The sequence below is a fragment of the Rhinopithecus bieti genome, unplaced genomic scaffold (genome assembly GCF_001698545.2).
Source record: "Rhinopithecus bieti isolate Rb0 unplaced genomic scaffold, ASM169854v2 scaffold_78318, whole genome shotgun sequence".
Taxonomy (NCBI): domain Eukaryota; kingdom Metazoa; phylum Chordata; class Mammalia; order Primates; family Cercopithecidae; genus Rhinopithecus; species Rhinopithecus bieti.
The window spans coordinates 100,755-106,269 of NW_016828825.1; the positions used below are offsets into that span (position 1 = coordinate 100,755).

Consider the following 5,515-nt stretch of genomic DNA (forward strand, 5'->3'; position numbering starts at 1 on the left):
TTGGTAGAGATAGGGTCTTGCTATGTTGCCCAGGCTGGTCTCAAACTCCTGGGCTCAAGGGATCCTCCAGTCTCATCCTCTCAAAATACTGGGATTACACAGGACCCACTTCATTATTTTATTTCCTAACATTGCATCTCCTTCCTTATTTTCAAGCTCGATCTTGCATAACAGAAAGATAGTTAAAATTTTCCCAAAAGGTACCACTTGATGAATAAGAGATGAGTAGGTATCTAGGAAACTGAAAGAATGAGGGTGAGTAGAGAAAATACATTTTCATTTTACTTCATTCTGAAGTGATGTTGACACTTCTTCAGGGATCTACCCCTGAGTCTCTACCAATAGCCTCCTATCCTAAAGCAGTTTGCTGATTTCTAGATGACTAACACTTATTCAAAATGCATGAGAAATGGCCATTGAGAACTGAAAGATATCGTCACTTTTTTTTTCTGTGAAATCTGATACTTTCTCTTGAACATCAAGTCCATAAAACACACAAATTAAGTTAGTTCAGGAATACGAAGTTAGACCCTGGAAACCAATATCCTGCCGTTTTGCTGCCCCAGCACCCTGGCTTATAACAGTTTAATAAATGCCTTCCAGGGCTCACTTAATAACACTTTATTGAGTTTTAGAAAAAAAGATAGCCATCATTTTTTTCCACTCTGCATTAAACTGAGGAATATAGAAATAATAAAACATACAGTATTATAATGCCACCACATTTAACTTATCTTGCATGGAAAGGTCATCTAAGCACATTTGCTTGATTGAAATGAAATCTCTCTATATATATGGTTGATATTTCAGAAGTGACTATTAAAAAATGCAATGAGTATCAGTTCTCAGATAAAGAAAATCTTGATCTTGATTCAACTGTGCTCTCGTATACAATAGATTTTATATATTGTAGTAATTCCTTAAACATCACTAGAGAACAGTCAGAAAATGCTTTTGAAAATATTTTACTTTCAGAATTATGTCACTATATTGAAAACATCAATATACTATTCCTTTCAGAAACAGAATTCACTCTTTCTTCTGCCATCTTGAAGGGCAGAGTTTTCCGATAGAACTTTCTGCAATGATGAAAATATTGTTTATCTGAGCTTTGCAATAGAATAACCACAAGCCACATTTGGCTGTTAACAACTGATATGCAACTATTGAAAATAAGGGACTGGATTTTTAATTTAACTTAAATTTATTAAATGTAATTGACCACATGTGGCTAGTGGCCACCGTATTGGACACTGTAGATCTGTAGATCAAATCCTTGCAGTTGCATCAGCTCAACTGCAGAGTTTATTAGAAATGCAGATTCTATGTACTTCACCCCTGAACAATCCAGGCAGGGCTTGTATTTTAACAAAATCCCTAGATGATTCATATGCATGTTAAATTTTGAGAAGCACTCACCTAGAAATTGTAGGAAAAACAAATTGTCCGTGTCAGCATTTATGTCAGAGAAGACCTAGTCAAAAGGCAAGTTCCATGCCTACAATTCATACAACAACATGCAAATAAAATACTGTAAACATTCTTCAAAAACATGTCTATGGATTTCAAGGACTGTTGCAAGAATTATACGTATGTATTGGGTTTTTGCCAGAGTATACATGTATTGAACATTTTCTTTTGATCTCTTTGGTCATAACTTTGAAAGTCACTCGTAGTCCTCTCAGGCACAAAACTTTTGGACAGAATGCGTTCTTTTATTATAAACTATTTGAAGAAATAATTTAAAGCTGCAATGAGACAACATAAATTTTCTTTGATGTGAGATATTAAATGACAATGTCTTGAGGGATTAAAGCATGTGTTATTACAGTTGTTCTAATTATTACAGTTATTGTGTTATTTTTTAACCTATTAATGTATGTTAAGTCTCAAATGATAAAGTTTAAAGCAAACTTAAGTTTTAATTGATGAAGTTACTGGCTCCAGCAGACACATTTATGAGTACTCTTACAGTGAGTATGGAAAAAAATATCTACCCTTTAATCTCTGTGCTGAATGGGAAGGACTTAATGAGTTCAATAACCACTGAGCTCACATAACCTCCTTTAAACAAAAATGCAAATGCATGGAGGAAGCTAATTTCCAGTCTCAATGTGTAAAATAACTACTGTATGTTCTTCAGTACATACACTTTTATATATACACACTGTTTGAATGCAGGTAGAAAAAGCTTTTCTTACGCTTTCTGAGTGAGAGGAAAATCATGGTCATAATTTACATAACTTCATGATAAAATATAGAAGTTTGTTTTGCAAATCTGAGGAGCTAGGTCAGGAAAGTGAGACATCACATTGCTAACAAGGACAAGAAAACGGGTTTTGAGCATTGCCTTATCTAGTATGATATATTTTCTGAGATTTGGTCCTGTGGCTTATGCCTGTAATCCCAGCACTTTGGGAGGCTTAGGCGAGTGGATCACTTGAGGTCAGGAGTTCGAGACCAGCCTGGCCAACATGGTGAAACTCTGTCTCTACTAAAAACACAAAAATTATCCAGGCATGGTGGTGGGTGCCTGTAATCCCAGCTACTCAGGAAGCTGAGATAGGAGAATAGCTTGAACCCGGGAGGCGGAGGTTGCAATGAGCCGAGATCATGCCATCGCACTCCGGCCTGGGCTACAGAGCAAGACTCTGTCTCGAAAAAAAGAAAAAAATAACATATTATACCTATGGAATCCACTCAACTCCCTGCAGGAAGGAAGGAAGGGTGTAGATTCATGTCCTCTCTAGCACATGAGCTACGCAGGGAGAAAACCACAGGGTTCTTCATGCCCTTTTCCCTCTTCCCAATTGAGTCTGTGTCTTGACAGTTAGGGAGGAAGCAGGGAAAAGAAATCACAAGTGGAAAAAAGAAAAGTAGCCAGAGAGATAATGAATCAGAAAATGGACCTCAATGACAAAGATTCAACCATGGGACATAGAAATATCGGGAAAGACAAACAAATAATGACTGAATGAGATTCCTGGGACTGTGGATAGCTGGGAACAACAGACATGTATTCACTCACAGATCTGGAATCCAGAAGCTTGAATTTCAGGTGTTGGCAGGGACTTTTTCTGTGAATATGGGTTCTGAGAATCTGTTCCATGCCCTGTTCCTAGTTTTTGGGATTTCCTGCAGTCTTTGGTGTTCCTTGGCTTACAGTTGCTTCTCTCCAATCTCTTCCTCTGTCCTCTTACGATGTTCTCTCTGTGTGTCTGTCTTTTCACATGAGAGTCTCTTCTTTGTGTGTCTGTGTCTGCTTGTAACTGCCCAATGGGCTCACCTTGCCCGCTGCCTAGACAAGTGATTTCTCAAGACAGGGGAATTGCAATAAAGAGCAATTCACACAGAGCCGGCTGTGTGGGAGACAGTAGTTTTATTATTACTCAAATCAGTCTCCCTTAGCATTCGGGAATCAGGGTTTCTAAGAATAATTTGGTAGATGGGGAAAGGCCAGTGTGTCAAGAGTGCCGACTGGTTGGGTAGGAGATAAAATCATAGGGAATTGAAACTGTCCTTTTGCACTGAGTCAGTTCCTGGGTGGGGACCACAAGATCAGATGAGAGAGTTTATCGATCTGGGTGGTGCCAGCTGATTAATCCAGTGCAGGGTCTGCAAAATAATATTAAACACTGATCTTAGGAGCAGTTTAGGGAGGGTCAAAATCGTGTAGCCTCCAGCTGCATCACTCCTACAATATAAGTTCTAATCTTGTGGTTAATTTGTTAGTCCTACAAAGGCAGTCTAGTCCCCAGGCAAGAAGGAGCTTTGTTTTGGGAAAGGGCTGTTATCATCTTTGTTTTAAACTATAAACTATATAAACTAAATTCCTGCCAAAGTTAGTTCAGCCTACGCCCAAGAGTCAACAAGGACAGTCTGGAGGTTAGAAGCAAGATGGAGTTGGTTAGGTCAGATGTCTGTCACCGTCTCAGTTACAATTTTGCAATGTCAGTTTCATCTTCTCTTGCTATAAAGATGCCTGTCATGCTGCATTAAGGCTGCACTTCACTCCAGCATGACCTCCTCTTAACTTGCATCTTAATTACCTCTTTAAAGAGAGACCCTATTTCCAAATAAAGTCAAAGCCACAGTTGCCAAGATGGAGGATGTCAACATAAATTTTTGGATGACACAATTCAATTCACAACATAGACAATAATTTTTAAAAGCTGTAGCAATAGCAAGAAAGAGAGAAACACGAAGACACTAAGACTTGAGATTTTGTACTTTGCAAAATGTAGAAAGTTATACCCTCATTGGAAGGATGGCAGGAAAACTCAGAAATCTAATGCAGACAACATCAAACAAGCAAAATGAAACACCATCCTCTCTTTTGATGGTAAAATGTCTTTGTGAAGTTATCTTTAAAATTTTTCTACTAGAATATTTAAAATTGCATTGGTTTCTCTTCATCATACTTCTTTTCTTTTTTGTCTCTCCCTTGTTATACAGAGTTAATTTGAGATCTAGAATTCTCCAAACAGAACACAGGCACCTACTATGTCATTTATGTTAGTCTCTTAAGCCCAAAACTGTAATTTTGTGCATTTGGTATTGAATAGACAGAAACAAGTTTCTGCAGGGATCTAAATAGCTTATCAATTTAGCCCAAGAATAATATTTACACCTTTTGAGAAGTTAAAAGGACTATGTTCAATACAGTAGAAATTTTAATTTTACCCTTCAGCACTTATGAGAATGGCATGTTTAGAATTCAGCCCTGTAGAAAATATGCAACCCTTTAGTACTCAACTAAGATTAGGGTGCACATTTGTTCAATTAAAGAATGTGAAAAGCTGTAAAGGAAGAAAGAAGTTAGAGACCTGAATTTCTCTTTCAAGATTTGAGAAAATATGCAAAAGGCATATACCCATAAATCTTGATCAGAAACAAGGCCAGACAGCACAAACATAAAGCAAATCTGAAGAGAGCTCATGACGTTGAGAAGGTTTCTCTCTGCTTCTAAAAAATTCAAATTCAAGAAGCTAGATGTTTTTCTTCATGCGTTGGAGGAATGTTTTTGTTTGCTTGTTCGTTTTAATAGCACAATTCTCATAATGAAAATTTGACCATTGCAACAACAGAGGGTCATCAAGCATCCCTTCACTGTCCTACCCTGTGATACAATTCCAGCCCTTAGGACAGTCCACTATTCTTCCGTTATCTAACGTTTTTAAGCGTTCTGATTCAGTAACCCCTCCAGCACCGACACAAAGGATAACCTTTGAAGGGTGAGCCAGTTGTGATAAAATAAAAAGACATGCCCTATTCTTAAACCCTTATCTGTATCTCCGTGATAACTTCTGAATTTGTGGACTTTTTCAGTAAGATACATTCTGTGTACAGTTCTGGGATAAAGACAAGATGCAGCAGAGGGAGAAGGAAAATGCTGTACAACTGATAAAGTAAGTCTTCCTGTAGAAATTGAAGTTGGATTTGATATGAAATAAAGGATGCAACATTTTGGACACTGATCCCAAGTGAATCCAATGATGAAACCACGAATATTTCT

General features: G+C 37.6%; 1 long non-coding RNA gene across 1 annotated transcript in view; it reads right to left on the reverse strand.

The window, feature by feature from the left end:
* LOC108523840 (uncharacterized) overlaps positions 1 to 3,259 on the reverse strand; it is a 6,896-nt gene extending 3,637 nt beyond the window's left edge. The window contains exon 1 of the long non-coding RNA XR_001883908.1: positions 3,029 to 3,259. This is a non-coding gene — a long non-coding RNA (uncharacterized LOC108523840). The remainder of the gene's footprint in view (positions 1 to 3,028) is intronic.
* Positions 3,260 to 5,515: the final 2,256 nt, after the last annotated feature.